The 24,691-nt window shown below is 38.6% G+C and overlaps 2 non-coding genes across 2 annotated transcripts; one reads left to right on the top strand and one right to left on the bottom strand.

Moving 5' to 3' along the window:
• Positions 1-1,345: 1,345 nt before the first annotated feature.
• On the bottom strand, positions 1,346-1,452 carry LOC148790379 (small nucleolar RNA R71). Its single transcript, XR_016078971.1, has one exon. It is a non-coding gene; the product is annotated as a small nucleolar RNA R71 (small nucleolar RNA).
• A 20,386-nt stretch (positions 1,453-21,838) lies between these two features.
• LOC148790378 (small nucleolar RNA R71) lies at positions 21,839-21,945 on the top strand. Its single transcript, XR_016078956.1, has one exon. It is a non-coding gene; the product is annotated as a small nucleolar RNA R71 (small nucleolar RNA).
• The last annotated feature ends 2,746 nt before the right edge of the window (positions 21,946-24,691 follow it).

The raw sequence follows: 24,691 nt of genomic DNA, 5'->3' as shown, positions 1-24,691 counted from the left end.
GTTTGTTTTATTTCTTTTATAATGAATTAATTATTTGTAGCAAGGGCTGTGGGAAGCCTAACCACGACAATGAATTGATTTTTATTCTGATTTATCCAAGATTGTTATTTTCATATTGTCTATGAGTTATTATGCATAATGCGATTAAGAGCTTGGCCACCTCTTAATTGATTTGGTTTATGTGAATGAATCGAGAGAGGAATTCACATAATCGACTGAATAATTCATAGTGTGAATTGAATGGCATATAGAGTATACATGATTCATCTGATGACATAAGTTTTTCATAGAACTTAATGCATTTCTATTACGAGAACTCTAGTCGAGAGATCGAAGGGTTACTTGATAGAGGTAGATTTGATATATCCTGAGAGGGAATATTGAATAATTTTGGAAAAACTTTAGCTTATGAAAATAATAAATTACCTTGGTTAATCTAATAATTGATATCCATTGGAATGGTTAGGTGGACCAATAGTCCTAGCGCTTCTATTTAGATCGTTGCAAGTTTTGTCATTGATTGCCCTTATTTTTATTTCTTTTTCTTCTATCCTTAATTTTCAATAGTTCTTATTGTTAGATCTGAAATTCGATTGTCCAAATAATTATGGAACGCTATAGTTCTAATATTTATTTTGTTAAATCCTCGTGGGAACGATATCTTTATACTACTTGATAACTAGTGCACTTGCTAGGGTTATATAATTATAACTATCAAGTTTTTGGCGTCGTTGTCGGAGATTTAATCCTAAAATAATATTAGAACTTGTTAACCTTGGTTAATTTGGATTTTTATTTTTTGTTTTATCCTTATTTATTTGAATTCTTGCTTAGTGTATGACACATACTAGAGGAGAAGAACTAGCAGAATCTTGAGATAGAGAGAACCCTTCGCATACTGCAAAGAGCCAACAAACGTAAAGAAAGAGAGACGGTTGAAGAGGGTGAACCAGTAGAAGAAGAGATGGCAGAAGAAAATTGAACTCTTTTGGACTATGCTTGTCCAACAATGGATGGGGCTACTTCTAGCATTTGCAAGCCAACAATCCAAGCCAATAATTTCGAGATCAAGCCTGTGATCATCCAAATGATCCAAACTAGTATTCAGTTTAATGGGTTGCCGAGTGATGATCCTAATGCACATATTGTTAATTTCCTAGAAATATGCGATACATTTAAACATAATGGAGTTGGCAATGATGCTATTAGGCTTAGACTTTTTCCATTCTCATTACGTGATAGAGCTAAAGATTGCCTTAACTCACTCCCTGCAGGAAGCATCACCACTTGGAATGACTTGACCCAAAAATTTTTGGCTAAGTATTTTCCACCCTCTAAAACAACAAAATTAATTAATGATATCACTACTTTTGCTCAATTAGAGAGGGAATCCTTGTATGAGGCATGGGAACAATTTAAAGAGATGCTTAGGAAGTGTCCTCACCATGGGATACCAATTTGGCATCAAATCCAAACTTTTTATAATGGTATTACCCCCTCTAATCGTTCCATTATTGATGCAGCTGCAGGAGGTACTATCATGAGGAAAACGCCAGAGGAAGCTTATGATCTAGTGGAAGAAATGGTGTCAAATAGCTACCAATGGAATAATGATCGAACTGATCGAAGGGGAGTACACCATATCGATTCTTTTGCAGCTTTATCTGCTCAACTTGCTAGCCTGAATAAAAAATTAGATAATCTTAATGTTGTAGCAATAAATACATCATCTAGCAATCCATGTGATCTCTGTGGTCAATTAGGACATATTAATTCTGACTGTCTGGTAAGTAATCCTTTTGCTCCACATGAAAGTGCTAATTTTATTTCTCATGGTGGCAGGCCAAATTTCAACCCCTATTCAAACACATACAACTCAGGGTGGAGGAGTCATCTGAATTTTTCATGGAACAACATGGGATTTCAACAACAGCCGCCCCCACAAGAAAAGAAGGGTAATTTAGAAGAAATGATTTCTACGTTCATTAATGTTGCTGAAGCGAAATTCCAAGAACATGAAAAGAGATTCTTAAATCAAGAAGCATCAATTAAGAACTTAGAAGTCCAAGTGGGGCAGATTGTGAATGTATTGTCAGAAAGAAAAGAGGGATGATTGCCCAGCAATACAGAGAAGAACCCAAGGGAACAAGTGAATGCCATTGCTTTAAGAAGTGGGAAGACTGTTGGCGAGACCCAGAATGATGACCAGAGAGCTGAAGTGGCCGATCCACAAAAGGAGACCGAAGGGAGTACACCTAAACTGAATTTAGATGCTATTAAACATCCTCTCCCCTACTCCAAAAGAGTTTTGAGAGCTAATTTGGATAAACAATTTGAAAAAATTTTAGAAGTGTTTAAAAAGATACATATTAACATCCCTCTTCTTGATGTATTGTCACAGATGCCAAAATATGCCAAATTCTTGAAGGAGGTGATGTCAAATAAAAGGAAATGGGAAGACTGTGAGATGGTGAAGTTAAATGAAGAGTGCTCAGCCATTCTTCAAAATAAATTGCCCCCAAAACTTAAGGATCCAGGGAGTTTTTCTATACCTTGCACCATAGGGAATACTGAATTTGAAAAAGCCTTATGTGATTTAGGTGCTAGTATAAAATTAATGCCTTATTCTATTTTTGAAAAACTTGGATTGCATGAACTAACATCTACCACTATTACCCTGCAATTAGCTGATAGAAGCATTAAATATCCTAGGGGAATAGTAGAAGATGTTTTAGTCATAGTGGGCAATTTTATTATTCCTGCTAATTTCATTGTGTTGGATATGGAGGAAGATAAGACAATGCCATTGATTCTAGGGAGACCCTTTCTTGCTACTGGTAATGCTTTAATTGATGTGCAAAAAGGTCTACTTACTCTTAGAATCAATGGTGAAGAAGTGGCATTTAACGTATATAAAACCATGAAGTATCCCAACACAATTGAACATGAAATATATGCAATCGACTGTATCGATGTTTGGGCAGCTGAGATTAACGCATCAAAGTTAGATGATCCCTTAGAAAGCTGTATTCTTAATTCATGAAAAACATGCAGGTCTTGGAAGAGGAAACAAAGGAGGCGTTGAACTACTTGGAGGCCGGTCAGGAAGGGTTCAAGCCAAGACAAGTAATGCTCATTATATTATGTTGCCGATTTCTCATGAGAGACCATTACCCTCTGTTTTGCAGGCCCCTATTCCAGATTTGAACCTGTGATGGATGGAAGGGGAGCACACCAAAAGCTGCAACCACGAGAGTTAGAGGATCCGATTCATGATTATTAAAAATAGGGAAGTTTGTTTTTCCTTTTTCATTTTGTTTTTACATTTCTAGTTTAGTTTTTCTACCATTTCTTTGCATTTAACCTCACATTAGGAATAATGTAAGTTTTAAGTGTGGGGGAGGGGATTTAGGATTTAGGATAGAATTTAGGTTGTGTTTTAAAATTTGATTTAGGTCATGTTTTTCTGCATAAAAAAAAAGAAAAAAATCAAAACCTCAACTCTTTTGAAATCAATTGAAACAATGTTCTGGGAAAATTCTTGTGAACCTAGTAATGAGGTATGATCAAGGAGTACATGACTTATCTGAAGCCATTTCCATTTAAGCTAGTCCTAAATTCAGGTTTAAGTAAATGGGATAGTTTTTTTACCATTGCTACAAATGGTAGGATGGAGCATAAAATGCACCTACCAACCAAGTAATTCAATAGTAGGATGGAGCATAAAATGCACCTACCAACCAAGTAATTCAATAGTAGGATGGAGCATAAAATGCACCGACTAGCCAGCAAATTCAATAGTAGGATGGAGCATAAAATGCACCTACTGGCCGAGTGATCCAAAAGTGAGACGGAGCATAAAATGCACTCACTCCCGATAAAAAAAGGAAAAAAAAAGAAGAAAATAAAAAGAGAGGTTTTCCCTAATTTACTACCTGGTTTGCAGTAGCAAAAATTGGATTGACTAATGAACGAGTCGTGTATGACTTGGTTGTGTTTATTTAACGGTTTGCAATAGTTAAGCTAGAATATTTGTGGAGAAAGATGGAGAGTTGAGTTTAAAAATCGGTAGGTAGTTATTTTGTTTTCGCTTGAGTTTTGTCTTGCCCGAGGACGGGCAAAGTTTAAGTGTGGGGGGATTTGATGTGAATAAAATTATCATATTTTTATCCCTAAATATTCATTCTTTTACACTTAATTAACACTTAATTGGACTCATTACTCTTGTAATTCGATTCAGGGCAAGCAATAAGGTGACAGGAGGGAAACAAGGCTAATCGGATGATTTTGCACAGTTTCGGCACTGTTCAGTAATCTAGGCATAACTCTCACATCCGGACGCCGATTGGGATGATTCAAGATGCACCGGAAAGATAAGGGAGAAACTCCACAACTTTCATGTTTTGGGTTTTGACAGATTCTATCTACATCGCATCGAGTTCAAAATCGGGCCCGAAGTCGAAGCAAATTCGCAGTAAAGCCCAGTTCACAACTGAAGCCCAATTCGCATAAAAGCCCTGTAGCAGCCCAATTTATTAAATAAGCCCAACGCGAATTCGAGAATAAAGAGTCCTATCAGATTTAAATTTAAATTTTAATTCTAGAAAGATAAAAGATTGAGATTACTAAATAGGATAGGATAGGATTAGATCTAATTAGGACTTTCTATTTTTAAGAAAGAACTCCTAAGAGGAGTTGGAAACAGCCCCTCCACCTAAAGCTATATAAAGGGGGGGAGGGGGGCGGACTAGCTTTTGGCATCAAGCATTCAAGCTCTCTCTCTGAAGCAATCAAGAAGACAATCAAGAAAGCTTCAAGAAGGAGATCAGCAAGACAAGAAAGCTTCAAGAAGGAGGTGGCGGCAAGGAGAAGACAAGATCTCAGCTTCAAGGGCGACATCATGAGTTCTTTCTTACCCCCTGTTTGTTTTGTTACCTTTATCATGAATTAATTATTTGTAGCTAGGGCTGTGGGAAGCCTAACCATGACAATGACTTAATTTTTATTCTGATTTATCCAAGATTGTTATTTTCATATTATCTATGAGTTATTATGCATAATGCGATTAAGGGCTTGGCCACCTTTTAATTGATTTGGTTTATGTGAATGAATCGAGAGAAGAATTCACATAATCGACTGAATAATTCATAGAGTGAATTGAATGGTATATAGAGATATATATACATGATTCATCTAATGATATAAGTTTTTCATAGAACTTAATGCATTTCTATTATGAGAACTCTAGTCGAGAGATCGAAGGGTTACTTGATAGAGGTAGATTTGATATATCCTGAGAGGGAATATTAAATAATTTTGGTAAAACTTCAGCTTATGAAAATAATAAATTACCTTGGTTAATCTAATAAATTGATATCCATTGGAATGGTTAGGTGGACCAACAGTCTTAGCGCTTCTAATTAGATCGTTGCAAGTTTTGTCATTAATTGCCCTTATTTTTATTTCTTTTTCTTCTATCCTTAATTTTTAGTAGTTCTTATTGTTAGATCTGAAATTCGGTTGTCCAAATAATTAAGGAAGGCTATAGTTCTAATACTTATTTTGTTAAATCCTCGTGGGAGCGATATCTTTATACTACTTGATAACTAGTGCACTTGCTAGAATTATATAATTATAGCTATCAAGCAGGGCAGACCTGAAAAAAAACACACACACACAACACAGAAGACAACTCAATTTGACTATTTCTGCTTTCAGTTCTTTTTCTCCCTATTCTTGCCTCCCTACCCTGTTCGGTCTCCAATTCTCGGAACTGATCAAGATTTGATCTTGATATTGTTTCTTGCTAGAAGAAATAATTCTAAAGTTGTGCTCACTACCCCATTCTTTGACTAAATGATGAATCTTAGTGATGGAATAATAAGTCATAATTCATTGGTTGATTGTATCATTAACCATTTCTTAATTTTGGTGCGAGGGGCTTACCATGAATCCACTGATTTCTGCTGCTTCCGTTATTGCTGCTGTTTTGGCTGTAGGGCTTGCTTCTATTGGACCTGGAGTTGGTCAAGGTACTGCTACGGGCCAGGCCGTAGAAGGGATCACGAGACAACCAGAGGTAGAGGGTAAAATATGAGGTACTTCTTGCTAAAGAATCAGAGGTTCTTGGTGAAGAACTACTTGCTGATCCTGCCTCATCCCAAGCTATGTCATCTTCAGTAGAGGGAGGATTTGGTACACTCTTTGGGCTTGAACACCTGCATTGGGAGGTGCTTTTTTGCATAGATTTTGTATCAGGTATATCCCTGCCTAATCTTGGTTTCAGATTTGGTCCGGTTTGGTTACATGAACGAACATTGAAAATGCAATTTTTTGAAATTTTGCCCACCTTTCCTATAGGGTTCATCCATCCATATGATGGATCTCCCATCGCTTCAATGGTATCAGTGCTAGGTTCAAGTCTTGAACCAAATTAGATCACATCTGGATCTGTGCAAATGGGCAGAAGGCGTTCTACCTGATTGCGCAATTAGCGTTTTTTCTAGGAATTGGTTCCTAGATTATGGGTGGATGATCTGGAAAATAAATCCTTATTATTCTGTTATATTTATAGAATTTTTTTGTGAATGTTTCTTGAATATTTAGGTTGCACGTGTGGTGGAGATCGAATCTTTTAGGTGCCAAGATTGGCGCACCCTGCTATTTCTTTTTTATTCAATCTAGTTTGTAAATAATTCCTTTTTTAGACAAATTGTATAGGAATTCGATGTGAAGTAATAATAGAAAAATTAGGTTTTTCTATTTTATTTCCATTTGGAGATTGCTGAAGTGCGCAACAGAGGAGAAGAAGATTTCGCAAAAAGAAGTTCTACGATCTGCGATTTTGCAGATATCGATTCTGCAATCTACGATTAATTGTTCTTTGCGGATTTGCAGGATGTCCAAGAAAATCACAGTGCAACCCTCTAATTTTGTTTTCTTGATAATCTTATTATCTAGATTTAATTTATTTTTCAGATCATTATTCTTGAATTAAATCTTGAACTAGATACCAAAACTTGGGCCGATTTGTACTAGATTTGGTCCAAACTGGTTGGACCGAATTCATGGTTCGATTGTGTTGGTTTTTCTAACCCAAATTCGATTTTGGCCAGAGGGTTGATGGCCCACTTCAAGTTTTTAATTTGGCCCACCTCTGTAAAAGCCAATTTTAATATGTTAAAACTGCATCAGACTTGATTTAACTATATGGGCCAAACTGCTTTTTGCAGTACAACCCATGTATCTAGATAACATTATATGATAATATTATGGGGTCTATTTGGCTGATACTGATTTAATCTAATTAATTTAGGGTTTTACAGATATTTTAATTGATTGGATCAATTTGTTTCATGCATGTGATGTATGGATCTGTGATGTGCTATGTACATGGGCCATAAACACTTGGCCCATGCTAATTTGATAGTGGCTCTTTCGCACACCATGGCTGAATGCACATCATTGCCATGGTGTCCATAAGATCATTGGATGATCTCCCTGCTTGATGGGCCCCATATCAACTTCCTCCCAAAGAGGAACCGTGCATAACCCTAGCCGTTTAGGGCCTATTTAAATCTAACTTTGAGAAAGTCAGTGGGAGCCACTTTGGTTTGACCTAAATAAAACTAGGGCGTAATATTTTGTTACCTCCACTAAAATATAAGTGCATGTGATAGGGAGATTCATATGATGAACTTTCTAAAGGCCTTCCATCATTAGCATGAAGATGGGTCCTTCAATAATGAGGAGATGCACCATAAAATTGGGCTATCCATTTGCTGTTGGATCTGTTGGGTTGTTTCATAAGATGATAGGGGCACCATACACCAATGTGGGAGGGGCCTATCCTAAAATGGAAGACTCTCTCATGGTACCTTAGCGTTCACGAATATGATGGGTAAACACTTACTAGACAGAAAGGTTTAACCTAAAATGGCAATGAACCTTGTCTGACAGAGGCCAAAGGGAAAGCTCATAAGATGAGTGGATATGATCCTTCATAGAAGGTCGTGGGGTTATGTAGCTGAAACAGTTGACTCCTTGCACTATATGTGGTTTCCCACATTTCCAGAGATATATTTCGCAGTCTCCGTTACTGAGATAGGAGGGAAATCTCAGAGATGAACAAATGGAAATGGAACATAGATTAAAAGCCATTTCTATGTAAATAACATGAATAAAATCAGGTTGTGGACTAATATTTGCTATGCCTTTTATCAAAAATGGCAAACGGACAATTCGCCAAATTATTGGACGAAAATAAGCTTAAGGACCCAAATTACGCTATCTGGTTTTGTAACCTTGTGCTAGTTCTAACGTTCGAGAAATTGGACAAAGTTGCTAAGAACCTTGCTCCAGATCATCCAGGTGATAGGTCTTTTGAGGCCTGTAGGAGGGAATATCAAGAATGGGAAGAGAAAAACTCTCTTGCCCGGTGCTACTGTTAGACAGTGTATGCCCTTAGCTCCAATTAGATTGATGTACATTATGTCATTTATTGTAAATGAATAAAGTGCATAATTGATTCATGTGATTTGGTGTGTTTCTATGTAATACCCATAAACTGAACAATTATGAGACTCATGTTAGTTTCGAATCTTCACAGCCATTTGATAGATCTGGGGAGATTCATCCTGCCAAGGCTAACACTGATGTGCCGCCAAGTTGGTTGGGGTGGCTTGTCTCAGCTGCCAGGGTGAGACTTGAGGTACATGTAGTGTGGGTTTTCTTAAAACCCTGAACTGGACCAAATTCTAGTATGTCTCTGGACCTTGGAGATAGATAGGCAAAACTGGAATGTTACACTTGACCCCTAGACTCGATTATGGTACTGCACTAGGTGTCAGATTGAGCTATCTTTGATATACCAATCAGTGAGATCCTTAGAGGGGTCAAAACTTGGGTATGTTGGGACTATTCGAGAATTCATTTGAGTGGGTGATCATAGTGATAGGATCAGCCCCTTTGTTGAACAAAGTGAATGATCGGGGAATGCACTCTCTCCGATGGATACCTAAACTGCCGGTAGTTGATTTCAAATGTTGAGATTTGTTTTTGCAAAATATATTCATATAGAGATATACATATATATGTATATATATATATTATGGTTTCAAAATGTTTGCAAAAAGATTTTAATTCCCGGGATCCATGTGAGTAGAGAGTACAGCATTGTTCCTCGCAGCCGAGGGAGAGATCCTCTCTTGTCGGGCATTGTTTGATCATTAAGAGCTGAGAGGTTAAGTGTAAAACCATTGAGGGTAATTCCTGGTGGGATAATCATGCATCTGCCCACAGTTCTTGGGTTTCTATAAGGTGGCTAGATCCAAGAACCATTTAGTGTAAATGCAGGTCTCATTAAGAGTCCATGGTGATGGACTCAGGGGTTCACTGTATCCTACAGTGAATTCGGTGAGGCCTTGTAACAAAGGCTGGGTTGAACCCATGTGGCTGATGTGTAGATCGATGTAAGGGTCCCATGCCATACAAAGAGAGCCAACTGGGCAGTAGGTTAAGGAGTAAGTGAGCACATAAACTTAATGGGCCTAAAGCCCAATTCAAATTGGGCTTAAGTTAGTTAATTAAAAGGGGCAAGATCTGATTTATAATCTGATTAGGATTAGTTGAAGGATAAGATAAGTCTTATCCATTCAAGAGTCCTTATCTAAATATCAGATTTGGATCAAGAAACTCTCTCCTAATTAGATTAGGAGGCTGATCCAAAGAAGACTATAAATAAGGGGGGTGAATTCCTAAGTCAAGACACACAACAATCTAGAGTTCTCCCCAATTCTTTCCACCCCTACCCAGTTCGATCTCCACTTGTGGAAGTGATCAAGAAGTGTTCTTGATATTGCTTTTTGGTAGAAGAAGCAACCTGAAGTCATGCTCACTAGCCCCTATTCGATTCTTGCTGAAGAATTTTAGTTCTTGCCATGAACACCTTAATTGGGAGTTACTACTACTTCGTATCAGGTATATCCCTCACTTCCTAATGGTTTCAGATATGGTCTGTTTTTGTTAATAGAATGATCCTTGAAAATGCAGTTTTCAAAAATAGGGAATGCGATTCCCAGATGGGAGAATGAGAAATTTTTGAAATTTCGCCCAACCTTCCTGTAGGGTTTGGCTATCCATATGATGGATCTCTCATCCCTTCAGTGGTATCAGAGCCAGGTTCACATTCTTGAACCAAAAGCAGATATGAGTTGAACCTATGCAAATAGGCAGAATCAGTTCTACCCGATTGATTTCCTAGCATTTTCGTATGGAGGAGATCGGAATCTTTCTACGGCGCAAGAAATCTATGCATCTACATTTTCCATTCATTCTTGGTCTGTAATTAATTTTTTTTTTTAATTTTAGATGGAATGTATAGGAATTTGTTTCTGATGTAATATTAATAGAAAAATTAGGTTTTCTATTTTATTTCATTGAAGATGAAGCTGGTTCGCGTGGAGGAGAGGATTTGTGCAGATAAGAAATCTACAATCTGCGATTTGCAGAAATTGAAACTACAAGCAACGACTAATTTTTTCTTGCAGGTTTGGATCCACACGAACAACCCATTGATGTTTTTGTTTGCTGATTTTGATTTTCATTTATCAGTTGCATTTAATTTTCAGATCATCTTCTTGAATTGAATCTTGAATTAAACATCAAAACCTAGACCCATTCGAACCAGATTGGACCAAACTGGTTGGACCAAATCTGTGGTTCGATGGGGGCTGTTCTCTGCCCTAAAATTTCCTTCATGGGCCAAGGGATTGATGGTTAATTGCAAGATGCAATTGGCCCACATCTGTAAAACCCAGTTTTAATTTGTTAAAATTGCCTTAGCCCAATTCAGCATAAATGATATATGGGCCCATATACCTTGATAATATTAATTGGTAATATTGTGGAGTTAAATGTGCTTTAATTGCGGGTTTTACAGTTATTTAATTGATTGGATCAACTATGGATTTCATGCATGTGATGTATGGATGTGTGATGTGCTATGTACATGGACCATAAGCACTTGGCCCATGCTAATTCGATAGTGGCTCTTTCGCACACCATGGCTGAATGCACATCATTGCCATGGTGTCCGTAAGACCACTTGATGATCTCCCTGCATAATGGGCCCCACATCTGCTTCCTCCCCAAGGGGAACAATGCGGAACTGTAGCCATTTAGGACCCATCTAAATCTGGCTTTATGAAAGTCAATGGGAGCCACTTTGGTTTCACCTAAATAAAACTAGGGCGTAATTATTCGTTCCCTCCTAAAAATATAAGTGCATGTGATAGGGAGATTCATATGATGAACTCTCTGAAGGCCTTCCATCATTAGCGTGACGATGGGTCTTTGAGTAATGAGGAGATGCACCATAAAATTGGTTTATCCATTTGTTGTTGGATCTATTGGATTGTTTCATAAGATGATAGGGGCGCCATAGACCGATGTGGGAGGGGCCTATCCGAAAATGGAAGACTCTCTCGTGGTACATTGGCATTCACGAATATGATGGGTAAGTACTTATTGGACAGAAAGGTTTAACCTAAAATGGCAATGAACCTTGTCTGACAGAGGCCAAAGGGAAAGCTCATTAGATGAGTGTATATGATCCTTCACAGAAGGTGGTGGGGTTATGCAGCTGAAATAGTTGGCTCCATGCACTATATGTGGTTTCCCACATTTCTAGAGACATAATTTCACAGTCTTTGTCACTGAGATAGGATGGAAATCTCAGAGATGAACAAATGGAAATGGAACATAGATTAAAAGCCATATCTATGTAGTAAACATGAATTAGTTTAGGTTGTGGATTGATAATCTACATTGCCTTTTGTCAAAAATGGAAAATAGACAATTAGCTTAGATGATAACAAATGTAAGGGCCCAAATTATGCTGATTGGTACCGTAACCTTATAACGGTGTTAATGTTCGAGAAATTGGACAAGGTTTTTAAGAACCCTACTCTGGATCATCTGAGTGATAGGGCTTCTGAGGCACGTAGGAAGGAGTATCAAGAATGGGAAGATAAGAATTCTCTTGCTTGGTGCTACATCATAGCCTCCCTCGACAATCCGATATAGAGACAATTTGATCACATCAAAGTGTCCAAGGATATCCTTGATAGTTTGAGGACAATGTATGAAGAGCAGAATCATTCTACTCATCAGAAGGTCTTGAATTTGTTCATGACCATAAAAATGACCGAGAGCCAGATGGTTCATGACCATTGTCTCAAGATGATGGGTTACATTAATGAACTAGAGGCACTCGAGTCAAGGCAAAATCATGTCACCAAGGTTAATGCCATCCTAAATTCCTTTTCTTCCTCCTTCAATTAGTTTATCATGAACTACAACATGAATAAGCTAAATATTACCCTTCATGAACTCAACAATATGTTGCAGAGGGCAAAAGAACTGATTAAGAAGGATAAACTGATATCCATTCTTGTTGAAGGTGGCAATTCGGGTAAGAAGAAGAGGAGGGCAAAGAAAAAGCCTCAGAAGAAGTCTATGTTAGACAATTTTGTATGCCCTTAGCTTCAATCAGAATGATGTACTTTATGAGTTTATTGTAAATGAATAAAAGTACATATTTGATTCATGTTCCCTTGGTATGTTTCTGTGTAATACCCTTAAACTGGACACTTAATGAGACTCGTGTTAGTTTAGAATGTTCACAGCCAATGGGTCGGTCTGGGGAGACCTATCCTGATAAGACTGACACTGTTGTGCCACCAAGTCGGTTAGGGTGGCCTGTCTTAGCTACTAGGGTGAGACCCTAGGTGCATACAGTGTAGGATTAATTGAATCTTTGAACTGGACCAGATTTCCAGTATTGCCCTGGACCTTGGAGATTGATGGGCAAAACTGGAAAGTTACACCCAACCCCTAGACTCGATTATGATACTGCACTAAGTGTCGGATTGGGCTGTCTTTGATGTACCAATCAGTGAGATCCTTAGCGGGGTTCAAAACTTAGGTATGTTGGGATAGTCTGAGAATTCATCTGAGTGGGTGATCATAGTGACAGGATCAGCCCCTTTGTTGGATAAAGGAAATGATCGGGGATGCACTCTCACTGATGGAAACCAAGACTGCCAGTAGTCAATTTCAATCATTGAGATTTGTTTTGCAAAGTATATTTTATATGAGATATAAAAGTATATATATTATGGTTTCTAAAAGGTTTGCTAAAAGGTTTTAATTCCCGGGATCCATATAAGAAGAGAGTGCGACACTGTTCCTTGCAGCCGAGGGAGAGGTCCTCTCTTGTTGGGCAGTGTATGATCATTATGGGCTGAGAGGTTAAGTGTAAGACCATTGAGGATAATACCTGATGGGCTAATCTTGCATCTACCCACAGTCCCTGAGTATTACAAGGTGGCTTGGCCCAGGGACCACTTAGGGTAAGTGTTGGGCCCATAGAGCCCATTTGATGGGTTTCAGGGGGTGCACTGTCCATAATGGTGTATTCGGCCAGGCCTTGTAACAAAGGCTGGGCCGAACCCATGTGGCTGATGTGTAGATCAATGCTTGGGTCCCACGCCATACAAAGAAGCCCAACTGGGCAGTAGTTAGGAAGGTTAAGTGAGCACATAAGCTTAATGGGGCTAAAGCCCATTTCGAACTAGGCTATTTAATTAGTTAAATAATGGGGACAAATTCTGAGATGGATTAGTAGAGAGGATAGGGTCTTGACCCTATCAACTCATAGAGTCCAGATCTGAATGTGATTCAAATCTAGAAACCTCCTAATGAGATTAAGAGAAAGCTAATCTAATCTACAGATAAGATAGGGGTTAATCCTTATCACCTAAAAAGATGTTTTGATCCAAATAAGATTTGGATTAACAACTCCTAATTGGATTAGGAGCTGATCCTTTGGGGTTACAATTAAGGAAGGGGGCGGCAGCCAAAAAATATAGAGATTATTCACATTCTCTTGAGTGCTGAAAAACACAGAAGAAAGAATTAAGTAACCCTATAGAATTCTTTCTTGCCACCTCCTTGTTCTTGCCGCCCAGTTTTCCAGTTCGATTTCTAGTGGTGGGAGAAGTCAAGATTCAATCTTGACATCAGTTCTTTGAGAAATAATTGATAAGAAGTTGTGCTCACGTGCCATCCTGATGTTTCTTGCGAAGGACAGAATTCTTGGAGAAGAATACTGCTGATTCTGCTCCATCCTGCACTGCGCCATCTTCAGTGGGAGCAGTCTTTGGATCCTTCCTTGGGCGTGAACACCTTCGTTGGGGATACTATTTCTCCGTATCAGGTATTATCCTCTCCTACTCCTTTTGGTTCAGATCTGGTTCTGTTTATGGTTCAAGAATGATTCTTGAAAATATGATTTTCTAAATAGGGAATGCGATTCCCAGTTGAAGGGAGAGAAAAATTTTTGAAATTCGCCCCTTTATTCCGCAAGATTTGGGTGTCCATATGATGGATCTCTCATCCCATCAGTCTAGCAAACCAAAAAAGAAGAAGAGGTCAAGGCATCAGATGCATGTCACTTTTGCAAACAAATCGGTCACTAGAAGAGGAACTGTCCCCAATATCTGGAGACTAAGCAAGGTAATTTCGAATCTTTTATCATAGTGACCAATTTGTTGGTCACTTCTGCTTCCTGGTGTATTGACTCTAGGGCTTCAACTCATGCGTGCAAATCACTGTAGGGGTTCAAGATAAGTAGAAGATTGAGCGATGGAGAAGTGACACTCTACTTGGGGACTTCTGCTATAGTTGCAGCTATAGCCACAGGAACTGTAGAACTAGTTTTCAGAGAATGAACAATTGTACTCAATGATTGTCATCTTGTACCTAATTTAAGAAGAAATTTGATTTTTGTCTCAAAATTGTGTTTAGATGGTTATTCTATCTTATTTAGTAATGTGATTACTATTAAACAGAATAACAAATTCCTCGCATATAAAGAAATTGAGAATGGTCTCTATGTTATCTATCCTTCTCTAGAAACAAACATTACCGAAACTATGTCAAAAATAATCCCCAAGAAGAGAGCTCGTGATACAGTTAGTCCACGTGCCTGTGGCATTACCGACTTGGCCACATTAACATAGATTGTATCACAAGGTTTGTATAGGATGGTCCTTCAGATTTTCTAACTGTAGAAGATCTTCCAACCTGTGAGCCTTGCCTTCAGGGTAAGATGACAAAGTGGCCATTTACGGGAAAGCCTGAAAGATCAACAGGCACACTTGACCTTATACATACTGATGTATGTGGTCCCATGAATGTTAGGACACGTAACCAGTACGTTTATTTTATAACATTTACCGATGATTATTCATAGTATGGTTAAGTGTACCTAATGAGACATAAGTCTGAATCCTTTGTAAAGTTCAAAGAGTTTAGACAAGAAGTCGAGAAACAGTTAGGGAGAGAAATTAAGACCCTTCAATCAGATCGAGGAGGTGAGTATCTCTCTGACGAATTCAGGGACTACTTAAAGAAAAATGGATTGTATCACAACTGGCTCCTCCAGCTACACCACAATTGAACGGTGTGTCAGAGAGGAGAAATCAGACTCTATTAGATATGGTCTGTTCACTTCTTGTCCACTTAGAGTTACGCACATCCTTTTGGGGTTTCACATTAGAGACTACAATTTACGTGCTGAACCAGGTTCCAACCAAATCCGTTCCTAAGACTTCATATGAGTTATGGACCGGTAAGAAACCAAGTGTGAGACACTTGAAGATTTGGGGTTGTCTGGCACATGTTAAAAGAACAAGTGCTGACAAATTGGAATCCAAGACCAGCCATTGCCTATTTGTAGGTTACCCAAAAGGCTCTGTAGGTTACTTGTTATATGATCCAAAAGAGCAAAAGGTTTTTTCTAGTCGAAATGCCCACTTCCTAGAAGAAGATTACATCTTGGATAATCTTCATCATGAAGTTGTTCTTGATGAGGAGATTCCAGGAGTAGTGGGAGATGTCCCACTTGCTCCAGAAAATAACCAACCTAGAAGATCTACCCGGGTTTCCAAACCTCTAGTTCGTTATGGTTATAACCAAGAAATTTACTTGGTGGAAGCCACGACCAGTGAGGAGGATCCCGTAACTTATTCGGAAGGTATGTTGGGCATAGATCCCTTGAAGTGGATAAATTCCATGAGAGCTGAGATGGACTCAATGGAGACAAGGGAGTCTGGACTCTAGTAGATCCACCCCGTGGGGTAAAAGCTATTGGTTGCAAATGGATGTATAAGAGGAAGAAGGGCCCCAATGGTAAGTTTGAGACCTACAAGGCTCGTCTTGTGGCGAAAGGGTACACTCAGAAAGTGGGAATCGACTACAAGGAAACCTTTTTGCCCATGGCCATGCTTAAATCCATTAGGATCCTACTAGCTGTACCAGCATACCATGATTACGAGATTTGGCAAATGGATGTCAAAACCGCATTCTTGAATGGAGATATTACTGAAGATATCTATATGCAGCAACCGTAAGGTTACATAGCTGTAGGTCAGGAACACATGGTATGTAAACTCAACTGATCCATATATGGACTTAAGCAAGCATCTAGGAGTTGGAACATTCAATTTGACTCTACTATCAAACGGTTTGACTTTGAGTAAAATCCGGATGAGCCTTGTGTTTACAGGAAGACAGTGGGAGATAAATGATGTTGGAATGTTAACTATGGTGAAAGTATGACTTTCACAGTAATTCTCCATGAATGATCTTGGAGAAGCCTACTACATATTGGGTCTTCAACTCTATAGAGATAGATCGAAGAGTATAATAGGATTATCCCAATTTGCATACATTGACAAGATTGTCAAAAGATATAGCATGGAGAACTCCAAGAAAGGAAATGTTCCTTTCAGACATGGAGTCACTCTCTCCAAAGGTATGTCCCCCAAGACTCCCTTAGAGATTGAGGGCATGAAAGAGATTCCCTATGCCTCAGCTGTAGGGAGTATCATGTATGTCATGCTGTGCACTCATCCTGACATTGCTCAGACAGTGAGTGTGGTAAGCAGATACCAATCTAACCCAGGGTAGGAGCATTGGATCGCTGTGAAAAACATACTAAAATACCTTCGAAGGACAAAAGAGTACATTGTCTAGTCTTCGATGGTAGATCACTACAAATCCATGGGTATACTGATGTCGATTTCTAGTCAGATCCAGATGATAGAAAGTCTACATCTGGTTATATCTTCACGATTGGATCGTGTGCTGTTAGTTGGAAAGTAGCAAACAGGGGTCTATAACAGATTCCACAACCGAGGCTGAGTACATTGCTGCAAGTAAATCTGCCAAGGAAGCTGTTTGAATGATGAAGTTCATTTAGGAATTAGGAGTAGTTCCATCCAACACATCACCCATTTCATTGTTGTGTGACAACACTGGAGCCATTGTTCAGGCTAAGGAGCCACAAATTCACTCGAAGTCGAAGCACATCGAGAGGAAGTACCATGTACTGCGGGAGATAGTTGGAAGAGGGGACGTTCTGATTTAGAAGGTAGCATTAGCAGAAAATGTAGTAGACCCATTAACTAAGCCACTCACACAGAAAGTGTTTGACAAACACATGGAAAGCATGGGACTCCGACTTGTACCAGATTGGACCTAAGTGCAAGTGGGAGCTGTTAGATAGTTTGTATGCCCTTAGTTCCAATCAGCTTTGATGTACTTTAGACATTTAGTGTAAATGAATAAAGTTCATGTTTGATTCAAGTTGTGTGATATGTTTCTGTTTAAGACCCTTAAACTGGACACTTAATGAGACTCATGTTAGTTTAAAATGTTCACAGCCAGTGGGTCGGTCTGGGGAGACCTATCCTGATAAGGCTGTCATTGATGTGCCACCAAGTTGGTTAGGGAGGCTTGTCTCAGCCACCAGGGTGAGACCCGAGGTACATGCAGTGAGGGTTCAACTTGAAACCTTGAACCGGACCAGATTTCCAGTATTTCCTTAGACCTTGGTGATGAGTGGGCAAAATTGAAAAGTTACACTTGACCCCTAGACTCGATTATGATACTACACTAGATGGTGGATTGGGCTGTCTTTGATATGCCAATCAGTGAGATCCTTAGAGGGGGTCAAAACCTGGGTATGTTGGGATGGTTCATGAACCTATCTGAGTGGGTGATCATAGTGACAGGATCAACCCCTTTGTCAGACAAAGGTAATGATCGAAGATGCACTCTCTCTGATGGAAACCAAGACTACCGGCAACCGATTTCAACCGTTGGAATTCTGTTTTGCAAATATATTTATAACGATATAATATATATGTATAGTTTCAACTCGTTTGCAAAAAGGTTTTAATCCCCGAGGTCCATCCTAGAGGAGAGTGCAGCACTGTGCCTTGCAGTCGAGGGAGAGGTCCTCTCTTATCGGGTAGTGTTTGGATCATTATGGGCTGAGAGGTTAAGTGTAAGGACATTTAAGTTTATACCTGATGGACTAATCTTGCATCTGCCCACAGTCCCCGACTTTGGGCCCGGATTTTACTTCGATGAAGGCTGAATCTGCAAAAGCCCAAAACATGAAATTGTGGCTTTTTCTCTTATCTATCTAGTGGGTCTTGAATCAGCCCAATCGGAGTTTGGATACGTGAGTTAGGCCTAGATTACTGAACGGTGCCGAAACTGTTAAAAATCATCCGATTTGCCTTTCTTTGCTCCTGATGCCTTCTTTCATGCCCTGAACCGAAATATAAGAAATATGAGTCCAATTAAGTACTAATTAAGTATGCAAGACAGAATATTTGGGGATAAAAATGTGATAAATTCTACTCTCATCAAACCCCCCACACTTAAACCTTCCCCATCCTCGGGCAGGACAAAACTCAAAACAAAATTAAACAGGAACAAGCTGACTAAAAAAATATTTTTTTTTTTGGATAAATCAGAACAGGGTATTTGTCCTCTCGCATGCCTTGATCCAGGTTTAATGATCCTTCCACTCGTCCACTTCTTTTTCCTCTTTAACTTGTCAAAGAATAATCTCTAATCACTAATCCTCATGCTCCAAAGTTGAATTAACAATCAAGGGGAGCAAGCATTTCATCGCATGAACATTTTAGGACTAAAGTAAGCATTCATTGCTTTAACAGATTCAAACTGCTAACTGCCCTTAAAAAACAAGGAATGTTATCTTGCTTATGCATTACATCTCCACCACTTATCATGAGTTCAATGCATCAAAAGGTGAAGCAGGGCTTGTGGTTCTAGGGGTGAGTGCATTTTATGCTCCATCTCACCTTTTTCTTTTGCTTTCGGTGTGAGTGCATTTTATTCTCCATCTCACACTAGCTCTTTTTCTCTCGGTGTGAGTGCATTTTATGCTCCATCTCATTCTAGCTCTCCTTTTTTATTTATTATTATTATTTTTTTGGATATCATCACCATTGTCAACCCAATCCATGAACTCATTATCGTGGTCTAAACATGTCTAGCAAAACAAGTTCTAGAATAATCAAATAGGGGTTGCAATGAGATGCCTTCTATAGCCGAAAATTTCAGCTAGTCTTGCTTGCATCCTTTCCTATCTATTCCACCTAAGCACATGATTCATGATAGTTTGAAATTATTCAAAAACAAGTCTCTAGGGAACAGAAATTTCAAAAGGAAAGGTTCAAAAGTTATGATCGAAGCATGCCAAAAAAATTATCAAATCCCTTAATCACCCACACTTAAAGTATACATTGTCCTCAATGTATAGGAATATGCATAAAAGGAAAGAAAGATTTAAGGGTACTTCCTGAATGCCTTGTTGAGATCCTGCAGATGTGAGATACAATTAAAAAAAAACACACTCATAAATAGCAAACAAAAAACGATAACTCATTTTAAGTCGTGAGCTTGACTTTCACCTTACTTTCATGGCAGTTTCAAGGAGAGAATGGATCCATGGTGAATAGGTTGCTCTCCTTCAATATAATGCTTTAAACGCTGCCCATTTACCTTGAATGTATTTCCCTTACCATTATGCAGTTCAATCGCTCCATGAGGGAATACCTTAGCCACTACAAAGGGTCCACTCCACCTGGTTTTTAACTTCCAATGTTTCCCCCTCTCATCCTTCAGGGGTGGGTTTAATCCTGGAATAGGGGCCTGCACAATAGATGGGAGGAGTTTTGTGTGAGATGAAGGTAAACTAATAAAAGATGCATTATGAGTTGTAATTTCAAAAGAATCTAGCTCAGAAGTCAAATTTCACAGTTTTGATTTCAGTACAAACTTTTGCTCTGCTTGTTGCAATTGATTAGGACTATTGTTAAGTGCAACTTTCAGTGTGTCTTCTGATTTAGATGTATCTACTTCAGATACCCAAACATCAATGCAATCAATTGTATACATTTCATGTTCAATTGTGTTGGGACATTTCATGGTTTTAAATACATTAAACACCACTTCTTCACCATTAATTCTACGAGTAATTAGACCTTCTTTCATATCAATTAAAGCATTACCCGTAGCAAGAAAGGGTCTCCCTAGAATCAACGGCATTGTCCTATCTTCCTCCATATCCAACACAATGAAATCAGCAGGAATGATGAAATTACCCACTTTGACTAAAACATTTTCTATTATTCCCCTACGATATTTAATGCTTCGATCAACTAGTTGTAGGGTAATAATTGTAGATGTTAGTTCATGCAGTCCAAGTTTTTCAAAAATAGAATAAGGCATTAAATTTATATTAGCACCTAAATCACATAAAGCTTTTTCAAATTCAGTATTCCCTATGGTGCAAGGTATACAAAATCTCCCTGGATCCTTAAACTTTTGGGGCAATTTCTTTTGAAGAATGGTTGAGCACTCTTCGTTTAACTTCACCATCTCACAGTCCTCCCATTTCCTTTTGTTAGACATCACCTCCTTCAAGAATTTGGCATATTTTGGCATCTGTGACAATACATCAAGAAGGGGGAGGTTAATATGTATTTTTCTAAATACTTTTAAAAACTTCTCAAATTGTCTGTCCAAGTTAGCTTTCAAAATTCTTCCAGGGTAGGGGATAGGGAGTTTAATAGCATCTAAATTCAGTTTAGGTGTACTTCCTTCAGTCTCCTTTTGCAAATCGGCCACATCAGCTTCCTTGTCATCCTTCTGGGTTTCACCAACTATCTTCCCACTTCTTAAGGCTATGGCGTTTACTTGCTCTCTGGGATTCTTCTCCGTGCTACTGGGTAGCCGTCCCTCTTTTCTTTTTGACAACAGATTTACAATCTGCCCCATTTGAACTTCTAAGTTTTTGATCGGTGCTTCATGTTCTTGGAATTTTGCTTCAGTAGCATTGATGAACTTAGAAATCATCTCTTCCAAATTACTCTTTTTTTTCTTGTGGGGGCGGCTGTTGTTGGAATCCCATGGGTGCCTTTTGCTGATTGTTGCTCCATGAAAAGTTTGGATGATTCCTCCACCCTGGGTTGTATGTGTTTGAGTAGGGATTGAAATTCGACCTGCCAGCATGAGAGATAAAATTAGCATTCTCATGTGAAGTAAAAGGACTACTTAATGGACAATCAGAATTAGTATGTCCTATTTGACCACAAAAATCACATGGGATGCTGGAAGATGTATTAATTGCTGGAATATTAAAAGTATCAAGTTTTTTGTTCAGATTAGCGAGTTGAGTAGATATGGCAGCAAGGGAATCGATGTGGTGTACTCCCCTCTGATTGGTTCGGTCATTGCTCCACTGGTAGCTGTTCGACACCATCTCCTCCACTAGGTCATAGGCTTCCTCTGGAGTTTTTCTCATGATTGTGCCACCTGTGGCTGCATCAATAATAGACCGATTAGAGGGGGTAATACCATTATAAAAAGTTTGAATTTGACCCAAGTTGGTATCCCATGGTGAGGACACTTCCTAAGCATCTCCTTGAATCGTTCCCATGCTTTATACAAAGATTCCCTCTAAAATTGAGCAAAAGTAGTGATATCATTAATTAGTTTTGCTGTTTTAGAGGGTGGGAAATACTTAGCAAAAAATTTTTGGGTTAGATCATTCCAAGTGGTGATACTTCTTGCAGGGAGTGAGTTAAGCCAATCATTAGCTCTATCACGCAATGAAAATAGAAATAATCTAAGCCAAATAGCATTATCACTAACTCCATTATGTTTAAATGTATCACATATTTCTAGGAAGTTAACAATGTGTGCATTAGGGTCATCACTTGGCAACCCACTAAACTGAATACTTGTCTGAATCATCTGGATGATTGCAGACTTGATTTCGAAGTTATTAGCATGAATTGTGGGCTTGCAAATACTAGAAGTCACCCCATCAATGGTTGGACAGGCATAGTCCATGAGGGTCCGATTTGCTTCTGCCATCTCTTCTTCAATCTCTATTGCTGGTTCGCCAATATCAACCTCCTCTCTTGTTCTACCTCTGTTGGCTCTTTGCAACAAGCGAAGGGTCCTCTCTATTTCAGGATCGAATTCTGCTAGTCCCTCTCTTCTAGTGCGTGTCATGCACTAGTAAATCTGAACAAATCAAGAATTTGAACAAACTAAACAAAAGTAAACAAAATAAAATAATAAAAACAAAAATAAAAATCCAAATTAATCAAGGTTAACAAGTTCTAATATTATTTTAGGATTAAATCCCCGGCAACGACGCCAAAAACTTGATAGCTATGATTATAACCCTAGCAAGTGCACTAGTTATCAAGTAGTATAAAAATATCATTCCCACGATGATTTAACAAAATAAGTATTAGAACTATAGCCTTCCCTAATTATTTGAACAATCGAATTTCAGATTAGAGAATAAGAATTAATGAAAATATAGAAACAGGAAAATAAGAGCAGAAGTAACAATGCTGAAGTATGTAACGATTGGTTGAATTCGCTAGGGCTTTTGGTCCACCTAACCATACCAATGAATATTAATGGATGAGATTATCCAAGATAATTTGTCATTCCCATAAGCTTAAGTCTTTCCAATTTTATTTAATATTCTCTCTCGAGATATACTAAAACTACTTCTATCAGGTAACCCCTCGATCTCTCGACTAGAGTTCTCAAGATAGAAGCGCATTAAGTCCAAGGAAAAACTATTATATTCAGATGAATCATGTGTATATACCCCTATATACCATTCAATTCACACCATGAATTATGTGGTCAGCTATGTGAATTCCTCTCTCAATTCATTCACATACGCCTGATCAATTAAGAGATGGTCACTCCTAATAGCATTAAGCAAGATAATTCATAGACTATATGGAAATCACGATCTTGAAGAAATCAGAATAAAAATATATTCATTGATATGATTAGGCTTTTCACAACCCTAACTACAGATAAATTTGTTCATACTAGCAGAAATAAAACAAACAAGAGGAAAGAAATAACTCATGGTTTCGTCCTTGGAGTTGAGATCTCCTGTTCTCCTTGCCGCCACCTCCTTCTTGCAGACTTCTTGCTTGATAGCTGGATTGCTCCTTTGCTTCTTGATGCCTCTCTAGTCTGCCCCCTACCCCTTTATATAGCATAAGGGGAGGGGGTGGTCTCCTACTCTTTCTTGAAGTTAATCTCTCAAAAATAGAAAATCCTAGTCTAATCCTACTCTTATCTCTTTATCTAATGAACTCAATCTCTTTATCTTTATGGGATTACATCATAAATTTAGATCTGATAAGACTCTTCTCAGTTTCTTGTTCTTGGATTCGTATTAGACCTCCTCTACGAATTGGGCTGCTGCCAGGCTTTTCTGCAAGTTGGGCTTAAGCTGTGGATTGGGCATTCCTACAAATTTTCCCTGACTTCGGGCCCGGATTTGACTTCGATGAAGGCCGAATCTGTGAAATCCCAAAACATGAAATTGTCGATTTTTCTCTTATCTATCTAGTGGATCTTGAATCAGCCCAATCGGAGTTTGGATACGCGAGTTAGGCCTAGATTACTAAATGGTGCCGAAACTGTGAAAAATCATCCGATTTGCCTTTCTTTGCTCCTGATGCCTTTTTTCATGCCTTGAACCGAAATACAAGAAATATGAGTCCAATTAAGTACTAATTAAATATGCAAGACAGAATATTTGGGGATAAAAATGTGATAAATTCTACTCTTATCATTGATGTGTAGATTAATGCTTGGGTCTCACGCCATACAAAGAAGCCCAACTGGGCAGCAATTTGGAAGCCTATTGAGCACATGATGCATATTGGGCCTACGCCCATTTCGAACTGGGCTGACTTGATCAGTCACTTAAAGGGGTGGATCTGAGGTTAGGTCAAGCCAAAAAGGATTGGGTCTTAACCCAATCCACTCATGGAGACCAAATTCAAATTAGGATTTGAATCTGGTAACCTCCTTATAAGATCAGGAGTGGGCTGATCTAATCTGTAGATAGGATGAAGAAGACTCCTTATCCAAATATAGATTTAGATTAGGATAACTCCTAATGAGATTAGAAGGTTTCTTAATCACTAAGTAAAGATGAGAAAACCCTAATTTCGAATTACAAGAATTCAAACTCTAAGGGTATTCACAGAACACACTGCATCTTGAGATAGGATCTCAAAGAAAACCTTAGAGAGAAGAAAGCTATTCGCCACCTTCTGCTCTAGCTCTCAATTCCAGTTTCAGCTGCCATCTACTACTAGTTCATTTTTCTCTGTAAGGGAAAGATCAAGAAAGGTTCTTGATATCAATCTTTGCTGAAAGGTTGATCGTGTGTGGTGCTCATTGC

The sequence above is a fragment of the Nelumbo nucifera genome, chromosome 7 (genome assembly GCF_055504915.1).
Source record: "Nelumbo nucifera cultivar China Antique chromosome 7, China Antique-T2T, whole genome shotgun sequence".
Lineage (NCBI taxonomy): Eukaryota > Viridiplantae > Streptophyta > Magnoliopsida > Proteales > Nelumbonaceae > Nelumbo > Nelumbo nucifera.
Note: the sequence above shows the minus strand (reverse complement) of the source record. Positions and strands in the feature narration are given on the sequence as shown.